Source organism: Lissotriton vulgaris, chromosome 1_1 (genome assembly GCF_964263255.1).
Source record: "Lissotriton vulgaris chromosome 1_1, aLisVul1.2, whole genome shotgun sequence".
Classification (NCBI taxonomy): domain Eukaryota; kingdom Metazoa; phylum Chordata; class Amphibia; order Caudata; family Salamandridae; genus Lissotriton; species Lissotriton vulgaris.
In genome coordinates this window covers 1,270,313,402-1,270,337,837 of record NC_141685.1, presented here as the reverse complement: position 1 = coordinate 1,270,337,837, position 24,436 = coordinate 1,270,313,402, and the positions used below count along the sequence as shown (strand labels likewise).

The following is a 24,436-nucleotide window of genomic DNA, read 5'->3' as shown; positions in this document are numbered from 1 at the left end:
GGCTTTGGTGGACTTGGCTCTATTGATCTGACATGTCACTTACGGCTGGCCTTTGGCTTTAGGCGGCGGTTTCTGTGGGGCACACGTATCGCGACAGCGACCACTTCTCTCGTGCTGCCCGGGACAGGAAGTTGCTCCTCATTAATTCAGGGATGGCAGGTTAACGCATCCCACCCTCGTCGCCAGCTGTAGTGTCTTACTCAATGATCACAGACACTTATTCATGTTTCACGGAGCTTTATTCAATGCCTCCTTACTAGTCCCTGTCCCTACTCTAACTGCCCTCTTCCTGCCCTTGCTCCTCCTCTTCCTCCAACCCCCTAGCCCCACCCACACCCAACTACTAGACTGCTCACATCATTACATCTGGGACTTAACCGATGGCCCTAGAACTTTAGTTACGTTTCTAACACACTTATTAGTGTTCCCAAGAAAGGCATATAATTCTAGATTTAGGTAGTTTAGGTCAAGCAGCAAATATTACAAATAATGGTGAATGGAGTGGAGAGATTACAATTAAGGTAGTTTGGGTTCCATTTGAAATGCTCCAGTAGGTAAGACAATCCAGCTAAAATAGCCACCTACAAACTCCAGCCCAAACTCGCCTCTCGGATTATTCAAACTTTATGGTTGAAGGGTTGTAATTTGTAAACCTGACAAACTCCATCTAGATTTGTAAACGTAGTTCAGAAGATCAAGTAATATTGATTCAAATACTGTGCATACACTGCCATCTAGTGGTTTTGGCAGAATCCATTTGATTTTCTTGAAAGTTAATGTTTTGGGGTTGATTATCATGCAGAATGTAGGCTTTGGGCAGCAGTTCGGTTAGGACGTCAGCAGGAATTGCACAACGCGCTGTCTCAGCGATCTACTTCACATTACCCAGGCACAAACCAGCTACCTCTTATCACTCGATGGCTTTATGCTAGTCTTTAACCATGTACAAAGCTCAGCTGCCCTTTGGCTGGGTTTGTGTGATAGAAATGCCACATATATGCATGCAAGTCAAATAATGTCCATATCGACATTTATTTAGGATCCTTTCTCATTTTCATATTTGGATCACTATACACGAGTCATCATCACCCCACCTGGTACCAGCATAGGTCTGTCTGGTGTGGCTTCGTCATGGACCTCTCAGGTCGCATCTTTGAGTTATGGGAAGCATGCAGGTAAATCACAGGGTCACAGGAACCGAGTCTTCTATCCCAGCGCTGCCCAGCGGCGGCTTTGAGGGGTTCCCGCTGGTGGCAGTACTATGCCTGAGAACTGCCTGCCCCTCGGAGGAGGGGCAGTTTCAGATGCAGGCGGAAGCGGACCCAGCACTGTGCAGTAGATGGTAGGACGTCAATAAACCACTCCAAATAAATCCTCTGACGTTTCTTTTCTTAGCTTGGAGGCAGCTGGAAACAATGGTTTTCAGCAGGGCCGGACGTAGATGTGGGCGGGGGGGAGGGGGATGGGTGTGAAGCTGAGTAGGGGTGGGGTTCTCTCTCAACGGCTCGAACCAGGGGCTCACCTGCCAGGCTTCTTCATTCAACCTCGATCTTTTGATTTATCTTTTGAGCAGTGTTTGAAATGAAAAAATAAAAGTGCAGGTACTCTGTAACAGAGTAAGTACTGCTTCTTTCTGAGAAGTGCCGGTATTATCCAATGAAAAGTATTGCATTTCTCTTGAGAAGTGCCGGTTCTCTCCTGCTCAAAATAAAAAAGTGACGGTACTCCGTACCGGACAGTACCGGCTCATTTAAAGCACTGATTTTGAGGTCCTAATAAGGGATAGTCCAAGAGGTGTTCACTGCTCTCTAATAAACCTGTATTTCTTTAGTGTAGAGAGGTGCAACACACTGCCCTTCAAAGATCTTTGGTTGCCAACCAGCACTCTGGTCTTCACCCACAGTATAATGCTGGAAGCTTTATGCAGGATGGGCTGTGCTGTGGCTAAAACGGCCAGACGTAAGAAAGCATCTTGTTGGTTTAGTACCTCATTCTGATTCGTTTATCCGTGATCGAACATGCCGGTTTGGTTTCACGAAGATGGAAGCAGATGGTGCTGTCCTTCTGAAAGGAAAGTTATGAAGGCCTCTATGGCTCTACACAACCTGGATTTCTCCTGGCACCAACGATCCCAGTTCTCACATGTGACCCTCCGGACAAGGACAAAGGCTCGAATACTACAAACATGAAAATTAACCCGGGTGCTCCTTGTGTGAGATGAACAGCCTATGGCAGTGGTTCCCAAACGTTTGACTCCGGAGGACCCACATTGAGTCACTACTGGAAGCCGGGGACCCCCAAGCAATTTGCACTATTTAAATTTCTAACATTAAAGTAGTAGTCCACAAATAATGCAAACAAGTACATACCAAAAAAATACTCTAATTATTAAAGATTTTATTATTCTATATAAGAACAATTTGCAAAAATCGAAATATTTTAATGGGAATGTTGGGGCTGCACCTCGGCGACTAACTTTTCAGTGTTTGGTTTTATTTCATGGTATGAGTGTCCTGCTCCTCCAGGACCAGACTGAAAACCAAAAGCAGCCCTGGCAAAGGTTGTCAGACCAGTCACGGTATGGTGCACACCAAGTGCAGCGAGTGAGCCTGACCACTACAAAGGGGGCTTTGGGGAACCCTGCCTCCTTCCCAAGAAAATTAGGGAGAAACACTGCACATTCTACAACACATTTGTCATCATAAAATTATTTGTATTTGCTTTTAAAGCATAGCAATTGGATGACCTTACTGTGCACCAGGATAGGACAATCTTTGTTGTGGCTCTTCAAGGATTTCCTGACTCATCCTCCAACAGAGCCTCTTATCCCTCCCTAGCCCCTCTGTCACATGTATTTCATTTGTTTTATAGCACCTCTCATACCAATGAAGGGTGTCAGACCACTTTGCATCAAACACATACAAAGACAATGAATTATGTGTGTATAAATCAATGTACAGAAAATGTTACATAAGGCAAAAGGGACTGTAAGGTGTAGGATTCGCGTCATCCATACTAGTAGGCATTTTTTAACAGCTTTGGTCTGGAGAAGCAACAATTCAGGATTCAGAACATACAGTGGTTAGTGTTGACTTTAATAATAATAATTGGTTTATACCCAAACAAGCCATTTTTAGCAGCATCAGTACAATGAAAGACTGGGGAAAAACATAACTTACTAATCTGTACCATGCAGTTTGCATGCCGCTCTCTGATGGCAGTTCATAGCTCACTGTGCTAGATTACGAATATAACTTAAGAACTACACAGTAACAACAGAATCTGTGACAAAAGCAGTAACCCACCGAGCTATGCACCTAAAATATTGTTTTTTTGAAGTGCATGGTACACATTCCTTGCAGCAGGCATATTAACCCTCTGCACTATCTTATATGAGCCAAAGCTGCCAGAGGGCAACACTCCCATCTCTCTCCAGCAGGTACATTAATCACCGAAGTTATCTTGAAACTTTTATTGTTGCCCCAATCTGCTGCTTGTACAAGGAACTTTGCAGTGCTTTTAAAACTGCTGACTACAGACCCTCTGAGAATGTGTCACGGACCCCTTGGGGTCCACGGACCACAGTTTGGGAAGCACTGGCTGATGGGGTCTCTGTAAAATAAGGCCCCTAAAAACGTTTTCTGGTGAGCACTTGCCTCAGATCACAGACCCTGCTTTGAGGGGGTAGTCTTTGGGAATTGGAAGCTGAAGTGATAGGAAATGAGAGCCGTTGGTGCGCTCTGCTGGCATTCTGTAGCTTTGTTCCACATGGACCCCCAAACTGCCAGCGAGATCTATATCTGAGACTTTACTCTCTGCTAGTGGTCTAATGGCGGCTACCCTGCCTGCGCAACTGCCTGCATTTTGCTGCCAGGATGCCTGAGGTGGCACTCAGTCCCCCAGCACACAGTGCGCCCAGAGGAGCGCGACACTGATGCACCATGAGCACCCAAGGCAGCCAACAGAGCGGGATGCGTCCGGGCGTGCGTCTTAGCATGGCTGAGGTTGGGCCACACCCTTGGTTTTGGACAAAGTAGTATTTAATGCTTGTAACTATGTTACCAGCACTTACCTGGATTTAAAAATGTTCACCCAGGTGCAGCGCTGCTCTCTCTGAAAATGGGCAAAAAGAGTACTTCACTGGGACACTCTTCACACATCACCACTAAACCCACCTCTATAGATAGTATGTTGGAGAGGGTGATAGGGGTAGTGAGCACAGAGATTGTCCTTTCAGAGAGAAGGATTTAATTAAATTCAGGTTCTCCCACGCTTGTCTCCCAATCCACAGTGGCGATCTCCCATGCTTCGGATATAGCCTCCCTCTCTCCACAGGCTCCTCTACGTGCATCTAGTCCTACTGCAAATACTCCATCTTAGGCACACACAAGAGAGTCCAAGTGAGAGGGTGATACATGAGAACCTGTTCCCACAAATTCCTTGGCCCTGAACTTCAAGTCTAAGAGGGTAACTCACACTAAACTGTCTGGCAAGAAGTAGAGGATCTCAGGCACTACATCCTACTCAACCCAGCTTACAACTTGATAAGTCCTCTCAGTGTAGTGATTTATCCACCTCACCTCAGTCCTACAAGACAAAAAGGGATCTCAAAGCACTCAACTCATGGCCAACTTTATAGAGAACTGCGTAGAGAAATTCAAACACTTACTAAAGATGGAACTTGCCCCCCCCTGCCAGTCACTTGTCTCGATGCAATTGGTAATGAATTAGAAGTCTTAAAGGTTACTCTACACTCCATGACAGGAAGTTATATCCCATCTATCCTAGAGCCTCCTCATCCAGTTGGGCAGCAGACAGTGTAGGAAGCTGGCTCTTTATATAGTATACCAAAAATAGGTATACTTTGCAAAGAGTCCCGGTATCCCTCACAAGTGGACAGGGGCTTGCTCTAGCAATCCCAAGGTCCGCTTTTAGGGAGTAGTGTGGTCACACAGCCTTAGGCTTATCAGAGAGGAGTGTTAGATATTTGATGCATACACATAGTCAATAAATGATACCCAAGACTCAATAAGGAGATGTCAGGATCTGTCCTAGCTGTGCCTGCCTTACGAGTACTGAACTACAACACTCATGACGCTTGGAGGGGAGGAAGTACTTCAGGCGAGGTCGCGCTCAGACGGATGCGCGTAATTCTGACTGTTTCCAGTTCGGCTCTCGAGCAAGGACTAGAGCATTCACTGAGTAAAGCCCTTCCTGTTCCCGTTGTGAGTTCTCTTTCAGGGGCTGATTTGCGAGTCATCTGGCTCGGTGAAGAGACGTAGCAGTAAGATTGAGACTTTATTTCCTGAAGCGGAGTGCAGTGGTGTGTTACCACGCGTTGTCGTATTCTTACAGTTTGCACCGGATTGTTTGCCTGTGAAGCGGAGCGCGGTGGAGTGATTTGCCAAGCGTTACAGTGTTCCTACTGTTCCCCCCTATATTTTCAGAGAAGCGGAGCGCAGTGGTAGGATACTACACGTTGCTGTGTTCTCTCTTTTCTTTGGATTCGTAAGGATTATCATTGCTAAATCACTTTGCCATTGATGCGGAGCGCTGTGGTGAAGCAACCACGCGTTGCTGTGTTTTCTTGAATGCTCGCATTAAGACTTCTACACAGGGTAACCACACGTTGCCATGTTTTTCTTGAATTGTTACTTTGGAATTCTGACAGAGTGGAAGACAGTGGTCCAAATAGCCACACCTTCCAGTATCAATGATTTGCTTATGTTTAAAAGATTGTATTATTGTTCTAATTTTTTAAAGCCTCTGGGAAGGAGGGGACTCAAACTTTACAAGTATCCAACCTTCAAGTATTAGGGAGACTTCTCTTATTGGAGGTTGATGTATGACTACGTTTCCTGAAGGCATCTGCTTTATTTAGGATTTGTCACTAGGGGAGAATGGTCTTGGATGTTCTACTACATTGAGAGTGTAATCAGTTCCCAGACAGGTATTGAGGAGTTTAGCGAGACCACATGAGAGTAGCCTTATATCACAAGCTTTGTTTATATCATTGTTTTTATTTAGTTTCAGGTTCTTTTCCCTGCTGTCTCCTTCCCTTTCCTTTCCCTCGCTTGATGGTTCGAACACCTTGTGTTTACACTTCAGGGTGTTGGTGACATCAGGAGGTGGACCCCTATTAGCAACAACTGGATCCCTCGGAGCATACCTGACAGGAGATCCACACGAATTTATTAAATGAACACTTATCTTTACATAATTTTAGGCATCAAGATCATGAAAATCGAGTAAGTACTTTGAGTTATTAATTGTTTTATTTTTTATAAATTGTATTTTTTTTTCTATAAATAATATGGTTACAGTTTTTAAAAATGTTTTTAAAAATGGACTGCACATTCTGAAGCTGTAATGTTATCCTATGTAGGAAAGACACATTGCATACAGGTACTTCACAGTGACTTACGGGACCAATCTCCTGGACTTAAGGTAAGTATTGAACAAGGTACAAGGCAGCACCAACAGGTCACCTCAAGTGGCACTTGGGCAGCTAGGTGCAAAGGTGCTTTCAAGCATCAGGTTCCCAGGGTTATCCTATGGGGAAAAACATGTACTGCATTCCGGCACTTCACAGCGACTTATGGAACCAATCTCCTGGACTTTTGGTAGGTATGGGGCATGGTCCATGGCCACACCAGCAGGTCGACTCTGGAGACTCAGGGGTGTCCAGGTGCAGAGGTGTGTTAGGGCATCTGGTGTCTTATTCACATAAACGGGGAAGGGTCCAGTTGCAAAGAGGCAGCAAGCTTGGACTGGGAGACCTGTCAGGCTGACCCAACAAGAGGCCTCAGGTCTCATGATGCTTAGGGACATGGACACATTTGGTCTGCCTCTCCTTGGGCCAGGGAAGCCGTGTGCAGAGGTGTTCTGAAGTTTCTGGATTCCGGCACTGGAGACACTTGTGGTACAGGGGGCCCACACAAAGAGGCAGTGTCAGTGAGTCCACTGAGGACAAACCTAAGGTGGGCTCTGTCTCTGGTGGGTTAGGGGACCATGCTGGCACCATTGGTCCACTTCAACTCAGACAAGGGGGGCACAGGTGCAGTGGGGCTTTCCTGTGCCAGATTTGCACCAGTCCAGAGTCTTCACAGTCCTTTCTGAGTGCCTGCTGGATGAAGGTAAGCAGCTCAGCTACTCCACCAGGGTCCCTGGGTATTCGTTGAAGGCAGGCAGTCCTCCCAGGCGTTTGGAGGTACAGCAGCTGCAGAACGAGATAACTTTGATGAAAGTTCATCGGGAAGAGCAGACAGGCCGGCAGGGTTGGTGCCAAGTCAGTTGCTTCTCCATAGTCCTTACTTCTCGTGGCTCTTCAATGTCCTTCTTAGGTTAGCAGGTATCTGATTTCCTAGAGCAAGGGGCTCCCCTAAATATTAGATTTAGGGATGTTAGTGGAGTGCAGGGTCGTTGCCAATGGTCTTCTGAACCCTGGGGTCACTAAGACCCCTATATAACCACTTCCTGTGGGAAGTGGGCATAACCCTGTCCCAGAGTTCCTAATTCTACCATCACCCAGATGGCAGACTTAAATTTCGTATCCACATCAGGTAGCCCACCTTAGGGGTAGAACTAGTTTGAATGTGGACACCACTCCAACGACTACATTTCTCGCCTGTCCAGGCACCAAATGGGCCATGGTCAGGAGGGTTGGCATCCCTCACCTCTGAGGGAAGCCAGATTTGCACATCAAAGGTGGTGGGCTCTTTGAAACTACTGGCCCTGGAATGCTAGTTTACAGGCCACCCTGTTGGAAGGGGGTCTAAACACTTCCTGTCAGAGCAGGCTTTGCTCCTGACCTCCTGAGAGTGTAGGCCCTCACCCGGGGGTCAGAAACTGGTTTTCAGGAGGCACCTCTAATGTTCCCTCTGGGTGCATGTATTAATACATCTATCAGTGGAATCAGTGTATGTTTATTAACACAAGATGGTTGATACCAAACATCTTTGATTTCAGTGAAGCCATCATGTAGCTGGGGAACTCGTTTTTGACCAATGTCCAGCACATGTACAAATGGCTTCCTCGGCCACTTGCACTGGCAGTAATTGAATTGGCCAGCACAGGGGCATATCTTCTCATGCAGTTATGCCCACACATGTCGTATAGTCTTGCTGTAGGGGTGACTTACCCATACTGCATGCAGTGTCTAGAGGCATGGCACACAGGGCTGTGTGCAATGTAGTGCAGTCTGCAATGGCAGTCCTCATGGGTTTGGTGAGGGGTCCCTTAGGGCGACAGCTCATGCTGCTTTTTTTTAGTACCAAACACCCCAGGTACCAATAGTACCCTTTACTAGGGATTTGCAGAGTGTGCTAAAGGTATTGCCAATTGGGGAACATTTTTTGCACAGTTTAGGGAAAGAGATCTGACACTAGGGACTTGATTAGCAAGAACCCAGTACACTTTCTGCTAAAATTGCATTGAATACCAGGCCGAAAGTGTGGGGGGGCATATAAAGAGGCACTTTCCTACACAGGCTACAAATAATTTACCTATGCCCCAGAAACAACCAAGCTTACTTGCCAACAGTCAAAGACCAGAAGGCAACTGGGAGGTTCAACCTCTTCAAAGCTTGGGTGCACAATATGGAGAAGAAAGTAGAAGGTCCACACTAATCATTCATCCTGGTAGCTCTTAAACATTATATCCACATCTGGCCCTCAATGCAGCCTTATTTTTTTAATTGTTCTCAAGGATGTACCTTAACAAGTCTTGGTGGTCCTGAAAAAAAGAGTCTGTTCACTGGCTGAAAACCAGTGCTGAATGGCCGCAGGACCACGCTCAGGAGGTCTTGTCGGTGAGAGGAGCCCCATGGCTAGGTATCCGTCCCAAATATTCCCCTGGGGACTGCGTTCTAGTGAACTTTAAGAAGCCCTTGACTGTTGAGCTGTTATTGCGGTGTTTAATTAAGACAAACCAACTTCAAATAGGATCATGCTGCTTCCCTCTACTACTCTTTGCCTCAAAAGGGACACTAAATCTGGTCAAACAATTTGGATGTGGCCGCTGAGCACTCTCCTATTGGCTGGAATGGTAACACCACTGGAGTAATCAGAATTCTCTCCTGGAACATCGCTGGGCTCGATAATAGCACCTGATTGGTTGGAATACATGGAGTAGTTTGATTTAGTATGATTCACAATACCTAGTTAACTGACCCCTGTTTAAATCTGGATACACTACATTCCATGTCAACACACTGCCTTCAGCCCAGGCTTCAAGGGGGTCTTCTGACTTTGGTCAAAAACTTATTTAGCCGAGTGCACTGAAGCCATGACCATTGATTCCATGACATTCTAGGGCTAAAAATGTTCCTAAAGGGGGGTCCTATATGTATATGCTCTATGTTTACAGCAGGACCTGTACGTATATGCTCAATGTTTACTGCAGACCTAGGGGTAGGTTACTGAATACCCATCTCCAGCAACTTTGCAACACTCCATTAGCTCTAATAATCCAAAGGACATGATCTTCATAAGTGGAGATTTGAATATTGATTTTGAACCGATCTATGGTATCGGTCTGGTCACCAAAGAAGAGAACATGAGCTGGGGTATACCCTCTCTCAGCACTAAATCCCACATCACGAGCTCAGTGGCTGCCATGCAGGCTGTCCGACTCAAAATATCAAATGGGTTGAGAGCATGCAATAGCAGGTCCACATCAGATAAACAGGGCAATCCTACATTCAGGAGTTGTCTAACTAGATCAAAATGTTATTTACTGATCAGGGTTAGCATGTGGAATAGAATGGAGGCTTTTAGAATTGAAGAAACAGACAAGTGACCACTACCCCCACACTTTAAACTCTCGGGATGCCAGCCTGATACCACCTTGCCCCTATAACATCAATCATTATGCAAACATTGGGGAATGACTGTAGGTCCATTAAATGGCACTCAATTCTGGGGAAAGTGGAGAAAATGACAGATTAACAATTTATTTACACCAGCCTTTCCTGCACCCTCCCTCCCTAGAGTTTCTAATAAGAAATATTCACACCAAATTGGTAGAGTCCTTAAAGAGCAAGTTACTTACCTTCGGTAACGCATTATCTGGTAGAGACTATCTAGCAGCATGTTCCTTAGCTTCAGTTAATGCTCCATTAAAGGGCAAAAGGGGTTCAGAGGTTGATGCACTTCAGTCAGGAGATTAGTCCAGACCTGCACGGAAGGCAGCTCTAGTTAGAGGACCTCGGCTGCCCTCTTAACCACCATGGCACAAGATGCCCCCTCCTCTGTAGCCACAGTTGGTGGAGAAAGCATGCCAATATCTGGAGAAGTGTCCAATCCACTGGCTTCCCAAAGTTCCCAATACTAGTCCAACTACTCTGTAGAGTCATCCTGGTGTTCCAAAGTGTCCATAGACCCCTCCCATTCCCCTCCACAGCCTAACACATCCTCGAAGGATTCAGGCAATAACATAGAACCTCTGGGTTCAATCGGTGCCAGAATCGGCATCAAGTGACGTTGTTCCGACTTAGTGTCATCTGGCAAAGGATGGGCCTGATGTTACCCGTGGACACCAACTTCGGGTCGGATGCTGGAGAAGGTCGCAATAGCATGACCAGTGTCCACCAGGATCTGGGATCGGATCCCAGAGGCCCCACCAGCGCAATTGCCAGAGCCGACTGCTCACCAGAGGGGTCAGCCCACTCAAATACACATTGCATGGCCTCGTAAAACTCCTCAATTTGAGAGGGGGTCGCTCTGGATCCCAGAAAGGGAGGGAGGGAGGCAAGAAGTCGACCTGAGCTCTGGCTTCACAGAACTGTGTCTAGAGTGTCGGACAACAGCCGAGGTGAAGATTGAAGTCTGCTTGGACTTTTTCTTCTTGTGCCTCTTCTCCGAGTGTCCCGAAGATCTCGAGTGGGACGAAGAGGACTTTGGGTTCTGGGAGCAGTCCTGGGCCACCTCTTCTTCGACCGGGACCTCTGCGGAGTCTCGCAGGACAGTGCCAACTGCCGGGCCACAAGGAGCTTCATAGCCCACTCCCGCAAGGCCTTCGGAGCCATAGCCTGACAGTCCGAGCACAACTTCGAATCATGGTCGCACTCAAGACACCAGAGGCAGATGAGGTGGGGTCGATAACTGACATCATGCGGTGACAGGCAACGCCTGGCTTGAACCTTGTCGTCCTCAAAGACATCCACGCATAGCAAGGAATTTTTTTTGAATTCGAGAAAAAGTTGAGAAAAAGCCTGTCAAAAAGCGACAGAGGGGTAGGTCTTCCCTGACCGGCGCTTAACTGGCACGAAAAGAAAAGAACTGACATACGCGTGCCTGCGTGGCGCCTACATAGGTATTACAACGTCATAACCCAAGCGGAGGCCAATATGACGCAGAGCCAAATAGAGCCACCTGACTGTGTGTGCAAGGGGTATTGCTCCGCAAAAGTTTACAGATCCAAACTGACGCCTGGGAAATTCAATGGTAAGGAACCTTCAGCTAGAAGTCTATCAGATATCAATTTGGACTAAACCCATTCTCGGGAAACAACCTACCCCAAGATTTACAGTAATGATAGTAACCTGTGGTATACAAAGGACTGTAGTCTGTCCAAAAAAAGCTTTGGTGAGCGCATTGAAAACCAAATCCCTTCTTGAGTTCTTCATAGTGAGAGAGCGGTATAAGAAGACATTAGGGTCTGTAAGGTGAAAGTGGGAGGATGCTAGCTGGAGCAACCTATTGGGTGCTGAAAGGTCTGGTGATAACGGGCTGTTCTGGAAAATCATCACTCATGGGAACGTATGGACTGAGACCTATATTGATATCTATTGAATCCAGGAGCCTGGGTGGACCAGTTTACTCTATTATATGATTACGCTCCTAATAAGCATACTGCGCCATGAACGGTCAGTCTGGGTTCCATATGTTAATAACTTGAGCAATGCCATAGCCTGAGAAGCCCCGATTCCAGACTCCTGGAAAGGAGTGGAGATAATTACTGTATTAAAAAGGGAGAAAGGAAGAGCACTGGCAATTACAGGTCAATAAGCCTCTTGGACATTTTGCAGAAAGTCTATGTGGGACAGCTACTAGCGAAATTGAAAGGCGGGATAGAGGACTCAGGAAATCTGTCTACTACCAAGCAGGGTTTAGAACCAAAGTCAGTACTATAGACTTAGTCCTGAGGATGATGCTCATTGTGTGGAAATACACAAAACCGAAAGAAAACCTTCATATAGAGTTTGTTGACATCAGAATAGCCTTTGACCTGGTCCCTAGGGGTTTGCTATGGGTATCATTAAAGAACCTAAAGGGTCCCAGGTGGTCTGCTAGGCTAGCTAGTACGGCTACACCAAGACAACTATGCCAAAGTGTGATGGGTCCCCAAGGACAATTGACAGACTAAATTCCAGTATGCAGAGGGGTGAGACAGGGGTGTGTGTTGGCACCCACCTTATTTTCCCTTTTTGTCAATGACGCCAAATGCTCTTGAGCTAGATGGGGTTAATGTCCCTGCCCTTCTATTCCCAGATGACACTCTTCCAATCTCCCAGACTCTTATCAGATTGCAGCAACTGCTTGATAATTTTAACACCTTCTGTGTAACCAGGGGACTGGAGAATAACGTAACAAACAAATTCATGGAAGTAAAGCCCCATAAATCATTTAGAAACAACTTGGCCTTGGACAATGGGAAACTGGAGCATGTTTACAGATTTAAATATTTGGGTACTATGCTGTAGGGTCTCGTGGTCTGCTCACATACAAAAGCGACGGGCATGCTCCAGCATCAAAACTCGTCCATCTATTTAAAAAAATACAAGAGAACAACCTCAAGGGCTCTTCTCTCCACTACAGTGATCTACAACTTAAAAGCTCAATCAGCTGCTCTATATGGTGCTTGGGGGCATGGAAACATCGACCCTCTTATTGTAAGTGAAAGCGAGTTTATTCAATCACTCCTCCACCTCCCCAAGAGCACTCCCCTAGAACTGGTGTTCCTAGACGTGGCACTAAAAAGGGTGGGACATATCACCCGGATGAGGCATCATATTTGGTGAGGATCTGGTCCACAGAAGAGCTTAAACCATACTGGAATGCACTGCAGGAACTGCTGGCACATAATAAAGATCTTACTTTTCTGTGGTTTAGACAGGTTCGTTCCCGGTTCTTAAGGTTGGGTTTACAAACCTTCTGGTCTGACCCAAGCTCACTAAACGCAGGTTCAAAGATACAGTTAAAAGGACTTTATTGGGAGCACATTATCGCTAGTCTTCATCAAACCCCTTCTGTAAGGAGACTGATTGTCAGTTTCTCCTGCTCATAAAGGCAGCCCCTAATACGAAGCTTTTCTAAACATCCCCAACAGCAGCTGGCAAAATCCTTGTACTTAAAGTTCTGATATGTCACACTGGAAATAGGGTCCCTGGTGTCTACGTGTAACCTCGGATCCTAGCTGCATATGCGTATTGTGTAACCTAGCATCTAAAGAAAACTTAATTGAGGTCATGTTTTTTGCCCTGCCTACATCAAGGCCAGGAGTAAATGAATATGCCCATTGTGTATTCAGCTCAGAGTTAGATGCCATGAGGAGGCTCTAAGGGTGTTGAAGGGAGACACAGCTACATACACAGTGGCTGTCAGACAAATATATACTTGCTGTAGGGTTGCTGAGGAAAGAAAATGGGCAAACATTTTAGGCTATGATGAGCCGCTTGGCTGATCTTTGAAGTCAGCGCAAAATAAGTACAGTAGCTAATTTATCTCTAAAGTACATTTATATTTCTATATTCAAATTTTTATACCACGCTGATGAGAGCATTGGGTATGCACTTTCTTAATTTTCATAACCTTTGACTGTTTAAACGTTTAACCTATTTTAGCTGATTTAATAACTTTGTACAACTGTATCTATGAACACTACCATCTGCAACAGCACTTTAGTGTCCATCAGATAGTCGGTGGGTTCTTTTTTAGGTCTCGTGGCGATTACAGCGCGAAAGCGCTGTCTCGCTCAAGACCTATAGTCACAGGCTCTGCTTCTCAGGAGACAGGAGATGGGCACGTGCAAGCTCAGGAATCTGAGACAGGAGATGGGCACGCGCAAGCTCAGGAATCGGATCGGCGCGGGCCGTGCGCAAACAGCATGCCTGAAATACACGCGAGCACACCCATCTCCTGTCTCCACTGCAAGCCTGCTGCTTACCTTCACTTTCCTTCCCCTGCCGGCTCCACTGCCCATCACCGCGCACAGGAGTGCTCCTTTCACACAGCACAACCCCCCCCCCCCACACCCACGGCCCCCACACCAAGGACCCTCCTCCCCACTGTAGTCAGGAGAAACAGGTTATCTCAGCTGATCCGAGACGGAGTGAAAAGGGTAGGGAGACTGCTTCCAGCAATTGCCCGAGTCCCGGGAGAGCACCAAACACACCCCCCCTGCTACAATGCTGAACATATGCCCGCAGCGGCACCCAGGCGGCCACCTCCGCAGCCCCACAGCCATGTAAATCACAACAGGCAGCATGTGGTTGAGGGCCCGATGAAGAGGTGATCCAGCAGGCAGTGCCACCAAGTGGCCGCATGACCATGCCGCACCGGAGACCGAAGTCAAGAGAAGCGCTCTGCAACAGACTCTGTACCCATACCTGCCAGTAAGTGCATCTTCCCCTAGCGTGCCTGCGGTCACCAGCTCCCAGCAAAGAACCCGGGCCTCTCACCCGCATATGTAAAGTGAGCTCCAGCCTGCAGCGCTGCCACCTATGAATAAGCGAAGAGACGCCTGCCTCCGCCTTCTGCCCGCCCTTATGTGAGAGGGCAATAGTGTGAGCAAGGTGGTGCGGCACCGAGGAAAAGTAAGAAGGAAACCCGGTACCTCAATCAAAAGCGGTCTGAGTGAAGAGTCAAAAGCTACTGGACTCATTCCATGCGATCATCCAACTGGGGTCAACAAAATGCGCCTCCCAGCACTGCACGGCACTCCCGCAGCAACAGCTCTAATCAGAGAGTGGCCTGTAATTTCAGCGAAGAGAGCGGCGGCTAAGAAGGTGACTGCAGCGCCACCTAGTGGTAAATCACAGCACGGAGCCTGTAGCTATCTCACAGGTAACCCTGTTTCTCACCCAGAGAGTGCCTGTAAAGTCGGCTGCAAGGCTCGGAGCCCAAGAAAGAGGCTGACAAGAGCAGACTGCCTCTGGGTGTCCCAGTAAGGAAAGAAAGGAGGATCACATAGTCAACCAAGCAGTACTATGCTGCAACTCCCATGCCAAAGCTCATGCACTCTTATAAACAATGCAGTACAAACAGACTTGACCCAACGTGAGCAGGGCCCCTCCCCCTGGTTAACCTCCCATATCTAAACAGCAGCATTAAAGCACAGAGGAAGCTCCATCAACTCCCCCAGCACTCCACTGCACAGCCCATAGGAGATGCAAATCCCACAGCGTGAGAAAAACAACAAAGGCACCTCTAAAAGCACCCACAGCGCAAAACGTGGGCATTGCTTGACACCTACTATTAACAGCACATTTCCCACCTACTCAACAGTTCGTTTTTTTTCAAACTCCATCCCACTCCTAAGGAGAGGGGAGGTGGCCTAACAGCTAGAGCGTCTACATCAGAGCGGCGGAACCGGGTTTGAGCCTCGGCAGTGGCGCTCATGGGCAAATCACTTAATCCCCCCTGCCTAACAAAATCAATAAAAGTGTGTCCTCATATAGCGCAACTGGTGTTCATGTAAAGAGCTTTGATCCTTCGGGTCTAGTACGTGCTATATGAAACTTAAAAAATAAAATAAAAGCTAGGGTGAAATAGGAGCTGAAAACATTTTATTTTTTATTTTTCCGCAAAGGATGATGGACGTTTCCCCGACAACCACAATGCAACTTCTCCCATGCAACTTCCATTAAGTCGGGTGTCTTGGGGAGGCTGTCTTAAAACTGGCTCGACTATCTCCGCCTGTGGCCTGCCGAGCCGAGCCCAGATCTGCCGCTTCCACTAGTGCAGTAAGTATTGTGGAGAAGTGTGGCTCAATGATTAGAGCGGTACAAAAGGGGGTGGTGAAAAAGGGGGTGGTTTGATTAGAGCGGCAGACCCTGATGCAGAGGTCTAGCCCGGGACCAGGGTTCAATTTCCCGCCTCGGCGGGTCTTGGGCTCAAAAATTCCACGGACCTGATAATTCTCACCTCAGTGCCTATTCCAATCATGGAGTCCCACTCTGCAACTCTGGGCAACAGCTTGCTTAATCTCCACAATGGCCCCCACAACGATAGGGATGCCTGGCCTCCACCTTGGGGGTGCCCAGGAGTGGACGCCTCACAGGGTAGCCAGGATGGGTTCCACAGCGATATTCGTACAAGCGCCTTGAGACCCTTGCGGGTGAGTAGTGCGCTATACAAGTATCAATTTACATTTACAATTTACATTGCAGAACAGGGCTCTTGCACGAGGCTACGCTGCTGCCTGTCATTTGTCCTGAGTTACAGCGAGAAATAAATGGAAGACCAAGCCATGCTTAAATCGCCGGAAGTCCAGCGCTGAGAAGCAGAACATCGGGCGCAGGGAATCCGACTGTGCATCTTCAGTGAGTACATTAGTGTGCTGACTCGTGCAATAGAGATGGGTGGGGACAAACTACCCTTACAAACTGCACGGCCCCCTCGCCCCCCTCCCCCCCCTCCCCCCCACAAAGGCAAACACTCAGTCCGGCTCCCGCAGCACATCAGTGGACATAGTGAGGGTCACTGGGGTGGGAGGTCGCCCACTTTTAAAGGGCTCAACTCTGCTCTACCACACTGCTTTCAAGAACAACATACTCTTGCACACACTCTCACTGCTCACCAATTAAAAGTTTGCTAAAAAGTTTATGCAACGCATTGTCATACACAATGCCAATAACAAACTTTAATACTGCGAGACCTGTTGCATTGTAAATGCTTTTTTTTTATTATTATTTTTTTTTAATATATCCTCATTTGCTTTCATTGGCTCCAAATTGTCAAGACAGAAGACTTCCGCAAAGCAGAGAATCAGGCCATTCCTCTGTACTAACTCAGCTTCAGCTGGCGGGGATAACGTTGGAGGATGAGGGACTTACACCCCATTCAGTAACAGCTGGCTGGCCGTGAGATTCTAAACATGCGGGCTCTGTTAGACTATTGTGCCCGAACCATCGAGGCCCTTTTAGCAACGACACAACTGTGGCGGAGCCTGAAGGTAGCCATGTCAGCATTAATCATCAGACCTGGGGGAAAAAAAAAAAAAAAAAACAGGTATCAGCGAGGCCTCTCCAACAACTTCCAGAAGGCTCTTTTCGCCTGATTTCCTCCCCTTGCCAAATCGAGTTTCGAGATCTGGAGAATGGAAGAACGCCATTCATAGAAGGTAGGTGGCAAAGTGTCCTTCCAGTGTCTGCAAATTTCCCTTCGGGCCTCCAGAATAGAATAAAACACTATGTTGGAAGCAGCATTTCGAGTATTTCCACTTAAACCAAAAATAACTAAACCCAAGTCAATAGTAAGCTGATAACCTACAATCAAAGATAATTCATTACTTATAGAGTCCCAAAACGAAGTGATTTGTGGGCATTCAAAAAACATGTGGGTGTCTGATGCCACCTCCAGTCCACATCTTGGGCAGGAAATAGGCCCTATTTGTGAAAATTTTGAGAGTCTCTGCGGGGAGTAATATGCTCTATGAATTGTAAATATTTGGTTCCTTCGGAGCCAAGCAGGCTTAACCAAATCCCACAGTACTCTGCATGAGGTTAGCCAAAGTTCTTCCACATCCACTCCTGGTATAGACTCTGCCCACAGTTGCGTTGGAAGGCAGAATTTGCTGTCAGATTCCTCTATGATCATATTATACCAGAGAGAGATTTCTTTTTTCCTAGGTGGTCTATCAAGTAGGCATGTTACTAGTTCGCTCACTCCCCCTAAGGAGAATTTGCTACAGCGTAAGGGCAGTGTATTCTGCGCCTGGGCCCAACTTGAAATCTGTAGATATTTTAATCTGGAAAATCTTGGGCCGACTTTGTTGGTAAAGTAGTTCCAGGGAAGCAAAGATCCATCAGAAAATAAGTCTCCCCAAGATGTGATACCTGCCTCTTTAAGTGGTAGTGCTAAAACTTCTTCTGCCCAAGGGGGGGTACAGGTAAGTCCCATATAGGAGCTCTGCTTGAAGAGTATCCTAGATTTATCGAGTATCTCACTCTGTACCAGGTGTTGGCCATCCCCCGTAGTATCTTCAGCTTTATCTTTTTAAAGAATTTGGGATCTCCAAACTTGAGAAGGAAACTGGCTTGCCCGACTCCCTCACATCTCAACAAAGTAGAAAACATAAGGCCCAAGCTTGATTCAGCTGGTGTTTTAAGGAGCATGCGTGCGTGAACTGGAAAGCCCATGCGTAGGCCTGGAGGTCTGGGCCAGCCAGCCCGCCCTTCTCCCTCCGACGCCTTATCTTTTTCCACGCTATTCTTGGATTTTTATTGTTCCATATAAAGGAAGATATATCACTCTGTAATTTTGAAATTAATTTAGGGTCAAAATACATGGTATTGAGTTGAATAAAAATGTAACGTTTGGCAGTATGGACATCTTAACCAAATTTACCTTCCCCAAGATAGTAAGAGGGAGATGAGCCCATGCTCTCAGCAATTTGGCACAGTGCTGCTACTTTTGCAAAATTTAGGGCTGCTATTAAATCTATATTGTTATCTATGATTACCCCCAGATATTTCAAGTTAGCTCTTGATGTCGTATTGTGAATGTTTGTGTCAATATTCCAAGACATTGTCTCAGTTTGAGGCATTCACCTCGTAACCGGACACTTTTCCAAACTCCAAGGCGAGATCTATAATTACCGGGAACGCTGTATTTATATCTGGAGTAAAAATCATAATATCATCGGCATAAAGTGCCACCTTTTTGGTCCAATCACCGAAGACAAATGGTATAATTTGCTGGCTCTCTCTCAGTTATTGTGCGAACGGCTCAATGTACAAGTCGAATAATAGAGGCGATAGGGGGCAGCCTTGTCTCGTTCCCCTAGTTACCCTGAATGGTTCGGACAAACCTCCATTAATCAAAATGGAAGCCGAGGGGTTTCCATACAACAATTTTACTGCTCTACGAAATTTGACTCCCACGTTGAACCCCAACAAGGCCTCCGACAGGTATTGCCAATTAACCCTGTCGAAGGCCTTGGTGGCAGAGTCTCCCTAATCGCCAGATCTATTGCTCCCATGAGGTCATATTTAAGTTCAAACAACTGCCTCCCCTTCACAAACCCCTTTTGATTAGGATTTAGTATATCTGGAGCCACCTGACCGAGCCTTTTAGCCAATATTGCCGCCAAGATTTTATAGTCGGCATTCAGAATTGAAATAGGCCGATACGAATCGCAGTCAGATAAGGGCTTACCTGGTTTCGGGATTAGTGTTATCAAGAAGCTGGGGGTGCCTCTCCCTCCCTCAAGATATTATTAAATAGTTCCACCATAACCAGGGACACAACCGATATCAGGTTTTTATAGATTTCTGATGGTAGACCGTCGATTCCCGCAGCCTTTTCACCCTTAGCTCCCTGAATAGCTTGTTCTACCTCTTCCTTTGTTATATCTCTATCTAAAAAGTTACTTTGTTCATCAGACAGGGATGGTAAAGATAAATCTTTTAACCAGTTGGCCACGTCTTCAGAGGCAACATTCAGGTCTTCCAGGTATATTGTTTGGAAGAAGTCTTTAAAAGCTTCTCTGATGTCCTCATCGTTCGTGAAAGTACCGCGATCAGTTGTCACTGAAGCTATATGATTTCGTGCTTGATCAGATTTTACTTTCCAGGCCAGGAGCCTTCCAGCCCCCTCCCCATATTGGAAGTGGGCTAGTTTGCTCGCCTCCCATCTTTGCATGATTCTTTTATCTAAAACCGATGTTCGAGCATTTTTCAACTCTGTTATTTTAGCACGTTCCAGCGATAGATCATGATTGCTGTCGTTGCTGCTATTTTCGATAACTGCCTGAATAACTTTGATATGCTCTTCAAAAGTAACCACCTCTTCCAAATACATCTTTCTTCGATATACGATCTTGTTCTTTATCATCCCTCTTAAAGTGCACTTAAAGGCATCCCAAATAACACCCAGAGCTGCTGACCCGGCATTTATTTCAAAAAAAGCTTTTGCTTCTGACTGTATTTGCTCTAAATCTTCAGGTGAGGTAAGGAGGGGCCGATCGAAAGACCACGTCCTCCTAGGAGGTTTGTCTCCCCATTCGAGTTCCATCTTCATCGCTGAATGATCAGAAAGATGCGACGGAAGGTATTCTACGTTTTTAACTGAGTTGGCCAGCTTACGGCTAGTTAAGATAAAATCTATTCTTGACCTATGCCGGTATTTAAAGTTCCTGAAGGAGAATCCCTTTCTCTGCCCCTCTCTTAATCTCCAAATATCAATATAACCATATTGATTCATACAGCCCAATAGAGAGTTTCTAGACTTAGAAAGGGGCAGTTGTCTACTTGTAGGAGACTTATCCAACAGCGGATTAAGTACTATATTGAAATCACCGGCAATAATGACAGGCTCGGGAAATTGCAGCAGATGGAGAAATAAGGATTCTAGCGCGGAAGGGTCATCCTTGTTCGGCCCGTAATACTCGGCTAGCGTTAGTGCTACACCTCCTGTCACGACCGCCACAATAGCCCACCTGCCGCCAGAGTCTACCATTTTCGGAGTAATTCTTAAAGAGATAGATTTTTTTAAGAGAATTGTAACACCCCTTATGTTCAGTGATTGAGAGGTACAAACAGAAGTTTCCAACCATCTATTTTTCATGACCAACTCGAGCATTTCTCTCTCAACAAGATGTGTCTTCTGCAGTATGATAATGTCCGCCTCAACATCCCGTAAGTACTGAAGAATTTTAGTTGCACAGGGTTTGGTTCGGAGACCATTTACTTTCCAAGATAAAATGTTAAGCTTCGTCATAACCATGGGAATAGGCAATTATATAACATACTGCCCAATTATATATATATACAAGCTGCTAATTGTCTGCTTCTTGGAGTTGGAATCCCTAAGAAAAGATATTGATGTTTGGAGCGCTCTTAAAAATTGATATTTTGTTGTTTTTTCACCCCTCCCCTCCACCCCCGTGCCCTCCCAAACCTCCCTCCCTCCCATGGGAAACCCTTGCACTCCCTATCCAGATGTACCGGAGGTAAGTCCCCGACTCCTCCCGAGCCCCACCTGAGTGCCTCTGAAAAAGAAAAAGAGATTTAGTGTTCCATTTTTGATTAACCCCCTTTTTTTTTCTTTTTTTTTCCCTTTTTTCCCTCTTTCCTTCCCTTTTTTTTTTCCTTCTCCTTCCCTCCCCTTTTCTTTTTTTTTTCCTTTCCCTGTGTTACTTTATTGTCTAATTATCATTTTTTTTTTTGCATCGTAATGTTTCCTGCGTTATTTTTATATATTTTTTTTATTTTTGTTAGAATTACAAGTGAACTAATATGGCCCATAGGTCCTTATTGGGCCTATTGGCTCTATTTATTTATTTTTATATTTATGTATGTATTTTTTTTTTTTCCTTTTTCCTTTTTACTCCCTTACTTCCTTACTTCCTGCCTCCCAAAGTCAATAGCAATTCATCTGCTGCCTGTACTGATCGGATGTTATACATTCTGTTATGCATGATTTTGAGGGAAGCGGGGAAACCCATCTGCACTGTGGCACCCAAGCCGCGGAAGGCATCCATCCTTTTGCCCAACTCCCATTGTTTGTCAAGGGTAAATCTGGACAGATCGGAACGTATCTGATAATTGAATCCTTTGCCTGGTAATGATTTCTGTTTTAATGCTAGGTTCAGGATTTGTTCTTTCAGGGTGTAAGTATGAAAGTTTACCAGTATTTTCCTAGGCTTGGTTCGTTGTGGGTTGCGCCTAAAACGGATCCCTATGGATACGCTGAATGTCTGTTGCAAGATCTTCATTTGAAACTTGAAGGTTAAGGGATTCTTTTAGCAATGAAATAGTATAGTTTTTAATGTCTGTTCCTTCACTCCCCTCCGGTACATTTAAGATTCGGATATTACAACGCCTAGCGTTGTTATCCACAATCTCCAATCTTTCTGATAAAGCAGTATCCTCTCTTCTCAATTTAATACTGCGAGACCTATTGCATTGTAAATGCTTGTTTGAAGTTTGCTTTAGGTTAGCGGCATACAGATATAGCAACTTGAAATTAAATGAGTTGCAAGATTGATTATTACCCTAGTGGTAAAGTTAGCTATCTCGATCATCATGATTATTTACCTTGCTGCTAGAATCCAAATAATGTGTTTCTTCATTTTTTTAAACTGAAATGTTTAATGAATTACTGCATGTTTTATGTAATGACATTTCTCGCCTGAGGAGGAAATGTGAAAGGAAAGCAGACTGGATCAAAGCCTTCGGGCGTGGGTAGTTGGCTTGGTAGTTTACCTCTCTTTTTGGACCTTCTTCCACTGTGAGCTGGTCCAGCATCTATGTCTCCTTGTGGGGTGAGCAAATGGCTTCTGTAACCTCCTCGCCGCATTTTTGGAGATTAGCCCCTTTAATCTGGAAGTCGGCCTTATTTATTCCCTGTGACTCAAGGTCCCCGGTGGGTGTCTCAGAGCAGTATTTCTTGAAAGTGGCTGCCTTGGTACTTTGGCTTCATACACAATGGTTACTTTTGTGACAAAGTCTGAGGTGTTGTGATATTGGTGGCAATGCAGTAAGGCACCGTTTCAGTTCAAAGCATGGTTTCCCTTGTGATCTCGGTGGCGGTGCTGAAATCATGAAGGAGAAACCAAGACCAGTGGGGGCAGCATTAAATAGTTTTATCGGGCTATGTGGATACTGTCATTACCACTGATGTTCCCGGAGCACCAATATTTCACTTAGATTGGATAGCCAAGTTACCTTCTTTGGACACTTAACTCTCGTTGGCTAGCAAAGATTAGCAGTCAATGTTATAAGAAGTCGAAGGGGAGAAAAAGTGAGATACAGCAGGACAGTTAGTGCTCTATTACTTCAATATCCAGCAAGTGGTCTGTCTTCAAATAAGAATATGACTTATTCCCAAGTAATGGAAAATAGGAAATACATCAAAACAAGATGGTGCCAAATATACAGCATCAATCATTTTATACTGATTAAACGTTGGGCACCAGATTTTCTATACAACATTTTTGTTGGGATTATAGTTTCCTGCATGGGCTGATAAAGGTATTCCACCCTACCTTTCTGCAGTTATAAATGACCATGTACAATTAAATAACCCAATGACAATTGAGCATTTCCAGCTGTTGCTACAGGTAGGCAATATGCAGAGGTAACCTATTGTAGATTCACAACAAAAGTGTGCATTATACAGCAGCATCTAGCCTTCAGGCAAAATGGCAAGAAGGTTGAGTAGTAGCAGAAATGTAACTTCTTCAGTTCTACGTAAGCCTGCCTTTGTGATTTGACACCTGTACAACAGAGTTTTGTAAAGGTGTGAACTGATGTGTATGTTGCAGCAGCATAAATGTCCATTGTCTAAAAATTTCTTATGTAGGCTAATGAAGTTCCCATGGTCTTTATCAACTAAGATGTAGGTCTCCCGGTAAAGGGTTTTCACGTTAATTGCTCTTTTCCGTTCAATGTAATGCTGAACTGCTCCACTGACACTAAATGTGTTCAGCGCCCTTTCACTGAAGGTTTTGTTTAAAAAAAGAAACTGGAAAAAGCAGAATAATTGGAACATCAGATAAATGTCTTTGAGCAAAGTTTGATTTTGCCCCGATAATCACCCTACCTTTAGAAAGGTTTCTTCTTATTCCAATGCTTGAATCTCTCTCGCGATGTACAGATATGTGAGAACACTCAGAATGGTGTTTTTAGCATTAAATGCCTTCATAAAGCTTCGTACATTGATTCCAAATGGGGACACATTAGTGAGCTAAACACAATGGTAAGATTCCACCAGCACAGATCAGATTGAAGTTTGGTCTTGTTAACAAGACTCTAGCCAGGTGCACAGCCTTTGCCAAATGTTGCTAGAGACTTAAATTCTCTGAAAAGGACACCATTAATTCCAACATAAGGCTGGAGATGAACAGATCTCATTCACCTGCCAGAGAACACTTACAACAAATTATATGTTTGGCCTAGCAGAAGTATGATTAACAACAGGAAGTCATGATATTTTCAAATGAGAAACAAAACATCTAAAATCCTATCATCCTTGGAGGACAAAGCAACTTTAGAAAAACAGTCAGATGCCTGGGTGGTCAAAAACAGGTATAAGTTAATAAAACTGCAGAAATACCTAGAGGAAGCTTTTAACAGTAGGCTAAAGGGACAATATTGAAAACATCGACTGGGCAGGCTGCCATTAAATACACATCCCACTCCCTGGCATAAACGGACATCAAATGAGACTGCAGGTTGTGTAGTAACCCAAACTAAGACATAATCCACGTC

General features: G+C 45.5%; 1 protein-coding gene across 2 annotated transcripts in view; it reads right to left on the bottom strand.

The window, feature by feature from the left end:
- Positions 1-24,436, bottom strand: part of LOC147748974 (uncharacterized) — a 737,146-nt gene that overhangs the window by 292,544 nt on the left and 420,166 nt on the right. The gene's annotated exons all lie outside the window — the stretch shown is intronic.